The sequence below is a fragment of the Jaculus jaculus genome, chromosome 8, assembly GCF_020740685.1.
Source record: "Jaculus jaculus isolate mJacJac1 chromosome 8, mJacJac1.mat.Y.cur, whole genome shotgun sequence".
Taxonomy (NCBI): Eukaryota; Metazoa; Chordata; class Mammalia; order Rodentia; family Dipodidae; genus Jaculus; species Jaculus jaculus.
In genome coordinates, this window is record NC_059109.1 from 29,562,058 (window position 1) to 29,572,917 (window position 10,860).

The following is a 10,860-nucleotide window of genomic DNA, read 5'->3' on the forward strand; positions in this document are numbered from 1 at the left end:
AGGCTCTGGTACTCACTCTCACTCCTGCTAGCACTCTCTCTCTCTCTGTAAACAAATAAAAATACTTTTAAAAAAATTTGAACTCTGAGACAGGTGTGGTGGCACATACCTTTAATCTCACAAACTCCAAGCCACCCTGAGACTACATAGTGAATTCCAGGTCAGCCTGGGCTAGAGTGAGAACCTACCTCAAAAAAACCACATACACACACAATCTGAACTCTGAAGGTAATTGTATGCAGCCCACAGTGTCACCTGCCACCTTTAATCTATAACCAGATAAGCCAAAGGCTATCAATCATTCCCTAGATGGTTCTAGTACAAAATTTAAGTTTTAGTAAAATGGCTTTAAATGAATAGACAATGTCAATTTGTCTATCTTGAATTTATGTTACCACACCTACATTTACAGACCATTTTTCTTCCATGACATCAGAATATGCAACACTTAAGATCAAAAAAAGCTTTTACAAACACAAACTAATTCAGTATAATAGAGGTCGCTGTTCCTCCAGTAAGATGCAAAAGCAGTAGTATATTTAACATTTTTATGTTTTCCAACAAATGGAACTATAAAGTATGCAAGGAACTGGAGAAAACTTTCGTTCTATCCTCAAATCAGTTGTCATTTTGACAAGTCACTGACAGCACTATAATAGAATTTCAGGTTTCAATTAAGCAAAAGTGGCCCATTTCACCTATGCAATAAGTCTACTGCTGAAGAATTCACTGAATATGTGGCTTACAGCAGTAAGGGCTCCTAAAAGACCCCCTTAAATTCTTTACTATCACTAGAAAAAAAATATTTTAAAACAATTACGGTGATAATGGTAATGCTGATGAAGAAAGGAATCATTATGGTAACATGTAAATAGAGAAGAGTAAGAAGAAAAAGTGGAGAAAACATGTACGTGGTAGCAAAAGCTAAAGCTATTTGAACTAAATTTTTACACATCCTTTGTCTCTGGAGTAAGACTCCAAATTCAAAAACGTAAGTATGCTGCAACAGAAAATTTCCCAGTTCGTTCACTCACTTTTCTATCACCAATACACATTTCCAGCTACCCCTTCAAAATACCAAGCATTTCATTCAAGACTCAAAATTTTAACAAGAAAGGAAGAAATGAAAAACTGTAAAGGGTAGATTTGGAAGATCCTAACCACTTGGAAAAAAAGAAAAAAGAAAACGAAGTTCGGCTCCAATAGTAACTTAAACAGAGCAAGGTACTTTCATTTTTTAGCTTAAAACAAGGCAGCCAAGTTCCTATGAGGAGTGAATGCTTGACTTTTTTTTTTTTTTCTCTCCCCCAATGATCTGTACAAATAATGATTAGAAACCGGCAGGCTGTTGCCACTTCCATCTAACCACAATCGCATTCTCCACTATTCACTACTGAGTAGCAGTCCCAGCACATTGGAATCATGAAGACTTAGAAATGCATGAGTTTCCCATCCCCCCTCCACCCCCCAGGCGGGGACAGGACTTGGGAGCCGCCAGCGCGGTCCAGGTCCGAACAGCGCCTGCCCTGTCCAACCAACCATCCATCCATCCATCCATCCATCCATCCTTGGCCCTCGGCGGTCCACAACCGGCCCGGGTCAGGTGATCAGTGATTTCGTACCACGACCACGTACGTCTCGACAAGTGGCTCGTTAAGTAATGACACGTCCTGTGCACAGGCAGGCTCCTGGCACTTGCCGTCACGCCCGGCGCCAGAGCCGACAGTTTAGGTCCCGAGCACAAAAGCGCGCGGCAGCGGGAGGAGCGTGGAACCCCGCAGCCGCCGGGGCCCGGCCTAGCCTGGCCGTCCCGCGGCCTCCGCGCCCGCCCGCTCCCCCTCCAGCCGGGCCGCGCCGCCGGGTCCGCGGGCCAAACGGTCCCGCGCGGCCGAGGCGGGGCCGACTAGGCCGGGAGGTTTGCGCGAGAGGCCCGCGGGGCGACGTGGGCGCTGTGCGGGAGAACGCGGCGGGCCGGGCCCAGCGCGGAGGCCCCGCGCGTTGGGGGAGGGAGGAGAGGGAGGACCCGCCGCGGCCACCGCCGCCACTCACCCCAGCTCCGCCGGACGAGCGCTACCACTGGCAGCAGAGGAAGATGGTGGCCGCCGCCGGCGCGGAGGAGGCGGAGGCGGAGGAGGAGGGGGCCGGTGGGTGCCGCGGAGAAGGGGGGTACGCGCAGGACGTCAGCGTCGCTGCCCCAGCCTCCTCAGCTGCCGGGGCCGAGCCGCCGCTCGCAGACCACAGCTGCCGCCGACTCCCGCGCCGCCCTCCGGCTCCTCGCTGCAGCCGCGGCCTCCCTGGGCCCTGGGGCTCGCTTGCCTGGCGGAGAACGAGCGGTGCCTCGAGACCCCGCAGCCATCGGCGTGCGGCGGCGACGGCGCTGGAGCCCGAGCCGCGTCACGTGACGCCACTGTTTACCGTTCCGGGGGGCCCGGGGCCTGCGCGCGTCCGCGCCTGCGCGCTACGGGCCCCTGCGCGCCGTGGAGCCCCGCGCCTCCCCTGGGCGGCCCGGGCTGCGGCTGCGCGAGGCTTCCGTCCGCCTCCGGCCTCTCGGGCTTCGCCGGGCCGGGCGGGGAGGGTGCTGGCGATGGACGCGCCGGGCACTGGGGCCTGACCGCGCGGTGGACACTTGGCGATGCCGCTCCCTGGCAGAGAGCCGCAGAACGCGAGACGAATGCCTCCGCGTCCCTGCTGGCGACGCCCGCCACCCTCTTCGGCTGGCTCCTCCTCGGTGGCCACCGGGACGTGTGCAAAATGTGGCCCGAGTGCCCAGAAAGGTCTCCCGGGGAAGCCCTGCTTCCTCTGACAGGAGCATGTCTAAAACTTAAAATTCTTCCCACCTGGCAACCGAAACATTAGTAACATACAAATTTTTAAACAAAGCCACTCTCTTGATTTGTTGGAAAACCTTGTTTTCACATGGGAATATTTATGCTGATATTCGGTGGAGTTTATTTTCGTATAACGAATTTTGTTCTTGGGTTTTAATTTCCAGAATGATAAATATGAATAGACACAACCATGTAAACAAAAGCTCCTGGGAATCTCACCTTTTTTATTTGTTTGTTTGTTCTGTTGTTTGGTTGGTAGTTTTTTTCCGAGGTAGGGTCTCACTCTAGACCAGGCTGACCTGGAATTCTCTATGTAGTCCCAGGGTGGCCTCGAACTCGAGGATCCTCCCACCTCTGCTGGGATTAAAGGCATGCACCATGATGCAAGGCCTATTTTTCAGGTTTTTTTGTTTTTGTTTTGTTTTGTTTTTTTACCTTCATCTCAGTCTTACTAAATAACTGCTGCCTGTCAATCAGTGTGACCAAAATAAGCCCTTATGGCTGTGTCTGTCTTCCATTGGCAGAGACAATTACAGTACTATGGATACCTGCTAGGCACCTTAGCAGCGTGTGGTCTGCACTCTTCAGTCTGAAGCCTTTTTTTTTTTTTATTTAAACCCCCCAGCAAGCACACTTCCCATATTCCCAAAGTAAGCTCCATTCAAGGTGCAATGAGCAGGGCAAGTAGTGACCTGCACCTTCCTTGACCTGACTTCTGTTTTACGCACTGCTATTATAGCGAACACTCTTTCACAAAGGAGGCTTGGCTTGTCCTGATTCTACTGGGTTTCTAAAATGCCCCACACCTGCTGTGACTCATCCCCCGTCTTTTACAACCATTTTAATGAGTTGGGGTTATTTTTTTGTTTGTTTTGTAATGTTTTTTGAAAAAAAAAGAAAATGGAAACAATCAAAAACTACTTTCCAGTACAGGAGAGATGCTCAGTGGTTAGAGGCACTTGTTTGGCCAGGGTTCTGTTCCCCAGTCCCCATATGAAGCATCTGGAGTTCATTTGCAGCAGCAAGAAGAGGTCCTGGCCTATCCATTCTTATATCCTTTCATTCATATTAGTATTCTCACAGCCGGGCGTAATCCCAGTACTTGGGAGGCAAAGGTAGGAGGATCACTATGAGTTCAAGGCCACCCTGAGACTACATAGTGAATTCCAAGTCAGTCTGAGCTAGGGTGAGACCTTACCTCGAAAAACCAAAAAAAAAAAAAAAAAAAAAGTCTCCATATTAGTATTCTCTCTCAACATGCTAAAAAAAAATTACAAAAACTAACTTCTTTTTGAGATGTTTAGGAAGAATTACAGAAAAAAAATCTAATACTGTAATAATTTCCGAATGTGAAAATTGAAAGGAGTATTGGCAAAGTATTGAAGAAAACTTATCTTTTCAGGGCAACCTTAATAAATTTAGGAGAAACAATAAAGGTAAGAATATGAATCATAAAACTGTCTCATTCACACAGCAAATATTTCTGATCCTAAAAGTAAAAATATAAACCAAGTGTGGTGGCGCATGCCAGCACTCTGGAGTCAGAGGATCACTATGAGTTCAAGGCCACCCTGACACTACATGGTGAATACCAGGTCAGCCTGTGCTAGAGTGAAACTCTACCTCAAAAAACAAACAAACAACAACAACAACAAAACACCAGAAGTAAAAGTAAAGATTTGTGTGAAGCATAGTATTTTGATTCTATTATCTTGATCCATCAAGCACCCAAAATCATACTGTCCACAAATGGCCACTGCCTGTTGCTTCCAATGGTAGACACAGAGTATTTCTATTTGTCTTTCACCACAGGTTACTAGGAAAATGTACCTGCATACCAGTTGGGAATGGTTATAACTGCCCACAGTCCCTATTTTAGTTAAAGGGCTTACTAGAAAATCAGATTGTATTGGTAATATTAAAAAGTTCAAATTGACTTGGGAAAATTAAATTTAGTAACAGAATAAGACAAAACAACAATGGCTGAAATCTACTGTATATAAATGAAAAATTACAAAAGAGATTAATGAACATTTGGATCTTACAAGTCTTTGACCCAAGGAAAATCAAAGCTGGCCTAGATGAAAGCCAGTGAAGACAGTTTACAATGAAAATATATAAAAGTCATTTTTTCTTTTAAATAATTTATTTGCTTTATTTATTTGACAGAGAAAGGGGGAGAACGTGACAGAGAGAGAGACAGCAAGAAAGAAAGAGACAGAGACAGAGAATGGGCATGCCAGGGCCCCCAGCCACTGCAAACGAACTCCAAACACATGTGTTCCCTGTGCATCTGGCTTATGTGGGTCCTGGGGAATTGAACCTGGGTCCTTTGGCTTTACAGACAAACACCTTAATTGCTAAGCCATCTCTCTAGCACGAAAAGTCAGTTTTTATATGAAAAGTGTTTATCTCCACAGAAGTATGGGTGTCAGCTCACTCAAGTAGTAAAGATGGAAGAAACTATCTGCAATGAGCCAAACATTGGTTTAAAACATTTTCTAGATGCACACACTTTGATGTAAATTTAGAAAGGATTTAAATATTTTTATAACTAAACATGGGATCAAAAGAGCAGCGCCGCCAAGCGTAAGACTTTAATCCCAGCACTAGGGAGGCTAAGGTAGGAGGTTTGCAGAGATTTTGAGGCCAGCCTGAGACTACATAGTGAATTCCAGGTCAGCCTGGGATAGAGTGAGAATCTACCTCAGGGCAGGGGTGGGGGAGAAGAACAACAACAAGAAAAAAAGAACAGAGCCAAAATATCCTAAATTCAAGCCAGGCGTGTTGGCGCAAACCTTTAATACCAGCACTTAGGAGGCAGAGGTAGAAGGATCGTCGTGAGTTCGAGGCCACCCTGAGACTACATAGTGCATTCCAAGTTAGCCTGGGCTAGAGCGAAACCCTACCTTGAAACCTGTCCCCCCCAAAATGTATGTATGTATGTATATATATACATGTATACATATATATGTATATATATATATATGCACATACATACATATATGTGTATATATGTGTGTGTGTATGTATGTGTGTGTGTGTATGTATGTGTATGTATGTATGTATGTATATATATCTCCAAAACTCATCTTCCTGAGATTACCATGAATTTCTAAGAATACTATTTCTGACAGGCTGGCTTTCTCCCATTCACATATTGATTTTACTTTTCTCCCCCAAAAGACAGCTAGCCCTGTGAGTAATTAATGGATGTCAGATATAACTGTTTATGAGAGAGAAAATGGGTGCATCAGGGCCTCTAGCTACTGCTAACAAACTCCAGACGCATGTGCCACCTTGTACATGTGGCTTACATGGGTACTGGGGAGTTGAATCTGGGTCATTTGGCTTTGCTGTCAAGCACCTTAACCACTAAGCCATCTCTCCAAACCTTTATATTTTTTTTAATGTATTTGCAAGCAGAGAGACAGAGAGAAGACAACCAGTGAGAGAGAAAGAGAATGGACCCACTAAAGCCTCTAGCCACTGCAAATGAACTCTAGTTGCATGGGCCACTTTGTGTATCTGGCTTCACATGGGTACTGGGAGCTGCTGAGCCATCTCTCCAACCCTCCCCTGTTTTTTCCTCTAGCTGTTTCAAAGTTCCCGATGGATGTTAAGGTCTTTGATCCTGTTAGAATAGATCTTTGTGTATAGAGAAAGATAAGGCTCTAGTTTAATTCTTCTACATATAGACATCCAGCTTTCCCAGCACCATTTGTTAAATAGGCTATCTTTTTTCCAAAGCAAGCCGAGCATGGTGGCATAGGCACTAATCCCAGAATTTGGGAGGCTGAGGTAGGTGGATCACTGTAAGTTTGAGGCCAGCCTGAGACTAGATAGTGAATTCCAGGTCAGCCTGGGCTACAGTAAGACCCTACCTCGAAAAAAAAAAAAAAGAAAATCATATAGCTTTAGCTGCCAGGATTTATATCTGGGTCCTCTATTTTGTTCCATTGATCTACATGTCTGTCTTTTTTCTGCCAGTATCTTGTTTTACTATCATGATTCTATAATATATCTTAAAATCAGGTATGGTGATATCAACCTCTTTCCTTATTTTGTTGGTCAGTATTACTTTGGCTATCCAAGGATTTTTGTGATTCTAAGTTAATTTTAGAATTTTTTTTCTATCAGTCAATAGTGAACTTGGCATTTTGGTGGAGATTGCATTAAATCTATAAATGAAACGGTAAGCTAGCTATTTTGTGAGTGGGAGTTTTCTTTGATTTTATTCTCATCAAGTTTGTTATTGGTATCTAGGAAGGCTACTGATTTTTCTGCATTCATTTTTTAACCTGTGTTTATCAGCTTTCACAGTTCCTGGTAAAGTCTCTAGTGTCCCTATATATAGAATCATAGCACCTGTAAATGACAATAATTTGACTTCTGTTCTATTTGTATTTCTTTTATTTTTTGTCTCGTGTCTTATTGCTGTAGCTAAGGCTTCCAGTACTATATGAATGAGAGTGGACAAAGTGGATACCCTTGTCTTGTTCCTGATTATGGTGAAAACGCTTCAGGATTGTCCCCATTTACTATAATGTTGGCCATGGGTTTGTCATAAATAGCCTTTATTGTGTTATGTTCCTTTGTTCCCAATTTCTCTGGGACTTTTATCATGAAGGGATATTCGATTTTATCAAATTCCTTTTTCTGCATCTATTGAGATGGTCATATGATTTCCTTGAATCTGTCCATATAATGCATTGATGTTTATCAATTTGTGCATGCTGAGTCTTCTCTGCATGTCTGGAATGAAACCACCCTGGCCATGTTAATGATCTTTTAAAAAATTGTTTATTTATTTATTTCTTTATTTGCAAGCAGAGAGAAAGACAATTGTTGCACCAGGGCCTCCAGCAGCTGATAATGAACTCCAGATTCATGCACCATCATGTGCATCTGGCTTTATGTGGGTACTGGGGAACTGAACCCAAGCCATTAGGCTTTGCAGGCAAGCTCTTTAACCTTTGTGCCATCTCTCCAGATAGTAATGATTTTTTTATGTGTTTTTCCTCTATGTTCAGCTTGGAACTAGTTTATTGAGAATTTTTGCTTATTTGCTCATAAGGGTGATTGGTCTGTTATTTTCTTATTTGGTTGTATTTTGTCTGGTTTTCATACCAAGGTAACATTGGCTTCATAAAATTGGTCTGGTAGTGTTTCTTCATTTTTTAATTTTAGGAAGAGTTTGAAAATCATTGGTGTTAGTTCTTTTTTGAAGGTTTGGTAAAATTAGCTGGTGACTCCATCTGGGCCTGGATGTTTTTTTAATTGGGAGAATTTTATATTCATTAGATTTGATTGCTTTCTATAGAGCTGTTTAAATTGTCTATGGTCTATCTCATCTTGTTTTACTTGGCAGGTCATATATTTCTAAAAATTCATCTAGTTCTTTCTTTTTTTTTTTTTTCTTTTGGCTTTCTGAGGTAGGGTCTCACTCTAGCTCAGGCTGACCTGTTATTCACTATGTAGTCTCAGGGTGGCCTGTAACGTATGCCCTGCTAGAAATTTATCTATTTCTTTTAGATATTCCAGTTTTAGTAGAGTATATGTTCTTAGGATATGCCCTTAAGATTTTGAGTTTCATTGTTATTTGTTTTAATGATGCCCTTTTCACCTCTAACTTTAGTAATTTGGGTCTTCTGGTTTTTTTGGTTAGTTTCACTAAGGCTTTACCAATCTGGTAGAACCAACTTTTTTTTTTTTTTTTGAGGTAGGGTCTCCCTCTAGCCCAGGCTGACTGGAATTCACTATGTAGTTTCAGGCTTGCCTCAAATTTACAGTGATCCTCCTACCTCTGCCTCCTGAGTGGTGGGATTAAAGGCATTCACTACCATGCCCAGCTCAACTCTTTGTTTCATTGATTCTTTGTATTGCTTTTTGGTTTGCATTTCATTAACGTCTTGAGTTCTTTTTTTAAATTTTATTTATTTATTCACTTGCAAGCAAAAAGAAAGAGAGAGAGAGAGAGAGAGAGAGAATGGGCACACCAGGGCCTCCAACCACTGCGAACCAACTCTAGACACATGCACCACCTTGTGCAGCTGGCTTATGTGAGTACTAAAGAATCAAATGTGGGTCCTTAGGCTTTGCAGGCAAGCATCTTAACCCCTAAGCCATCTCTCCAGCCCTGATAAGTTTTGAGTCTCCTCAGTGTCTACCACCATCTTCCTGAAGGAGGTTCTCAGGATAACCATAAGAGCAACACTCATTCAATCCACTACTGGGCCTTGGCAGGTATGATAAGAGGTGACCAGTGCTAGATAGTGGCCTTTTTTCTGGCCGTACTGATGGGTCTTGAATTTTCCTGGTATTCACTGCTATCTGTATAAAGCAGATTCTCCAATCAAGATCAAGAGCAACATGGATCACACGGGATAAACAGGGTTGGAGAAATGGCTGAGCAGGTAAGGAGTTTGTCTGCAAAGCCTAACAACTCAGGTTTGATTCCTCAGTACCCATGTAAAGCCAGATATGAAAGGAGGTGCATGCATCTGGAGTTTGCAGCAGTTGGAAGCCCTGGGCACTCACTCTCTGTCTCTCTTCTCTCTCTGCTTGCAAATACATAAAATAAAAAAAAAATAAATAGGGGATAAACTGATATATAGAAGACTTTTTGTTAATCACACCCTTCTCTTAGCCAAAGAATAGAAGCACCCCTCTAGGGTATCCAAGCCATAGGCTTCTGACTTAGTTCTCAGTACCTGGTATGAATTCCTTCTCACTGAGCAGGCCTCATATCCAATCAGAGAGCAGTTGAGAACCCCATAGCTAGTGTGCCACTATTGCACCAGTGTGCACATCTTGCCTGGTTAGTTGATTTTGTAACTTGCAGGATCCATTACTTGTTCACACTGTTGGTGACTATTACCCTGAAGCAGCTTGCACAGCACTTTACAGCACAATGAGAGCTAGCCAGCAGGGAGCTGGCTTCAATCTCAGTTTTCATGTGATCTCTCGATAGGACTCATATTTTTAAAAAATTTTTGAAACTGAAATATTTATGGTGAATCATTCTCATTATATTTTAGTTTATCAAGGTTAAAGGTAAAATTATAAGTATTGGATCTGGGTGTATGGGTGCATTCCTGTAATCCCAGCTAGTACTTAGGAGGCTAAAGCAGGAGGATCTAAAGTCTGAGCCACATAATGAGATCTTATCCAAAAATTACCTCAAAGCTTCCAAATAGCAAATCCAAGTTCACTTACAGAGAAATGAAAATCTATCTTGCATCAATTTTGTAGGTAATAATACTGGATATGAGAAGATAATGAATTGATTATCAAACTTTTTGCTCATTTTATTTTTAAAATTTTATTTATGTATTTATTTATTTACTTGAGAGCAAAAGGAAAGAGGCAGATAGAAAGACAGAGAATGGGAGTGTCAGCCACTACAAACAAACTCCAGATGCATGCTTAATAATATAGCATGTGGTTTGTAATAAACTTTTTTGAAAAAGATTTTTCAGAGTTTGGGCTAGAGAGATGGCTTAGCAGTTAAGCACTTGCCTGTGAAGCCTAAGGACCCTGGTTTGAGGCTCAATTCCCCAGGACCCACGTTAGCCAGATGCACAAGGGGGCGCACGTGACTGGAGATTGTTTGCAGTGGCTGGAGGCCCTGGGACACCCATTCTCTCTCCATCTGCCTCTTTCTCTCTGTGTCTGTCACTTTCAAATAAATAAATAAAGTAAACAAAAAAATTTAAAAAAAAAAAAGATTTTTCAGAGTTTAATGAGAAATTAAAAACCACAAACATAAAGTTCACTTTCCTTAATGTTGTATAAAAAAAAGGTATGGGCGAAAAAAAAAAAGAAGATATGGGCAAAACCAAAAGGTAATAAACATTATCACATTTGTTTAGAGCACAATCTGGTTCTTCCTATTATGTCTGCTATTCAAACACCAGAGGGAGGTGGCAGTTTAGGGACTGGGAAGAGGAAACCAAAGCCTTCCCCACATTCTATGCTGTGTTCAGCTGTGCTCACAGAGACGATTTCTTGTACTTCTCTGCACAGGAAT

At 42.8% G+C, this 10,860-nt stretch overlaps 1 protein-coding gene across 2 annotated transcripts in view; it reads right to left on the minus strand.

Moving 5' to 3' along the window:
* The window catches only part of Phf3 (PHD finger protein 3), a 99,473-nt gene extending 97,314 nt beyond the window's left edge, over positions 1–2,159 (minus strand). The window contains exon 1 of one of the 2 annotated variants that reach the window (XM_045155857.1): positions 2,050–2,159. The gene's annotated coding sequence lies outside the window, so the exon portion shown is untranslated. The remainder of the gene's footprint in view (positions 1–2,049) is intronic. The other variant, XM_045155856.1, reaches the window with a different exon arrangement.
* Positions 2,160–10,860: the final 8,701 nt, after the last annotated feature.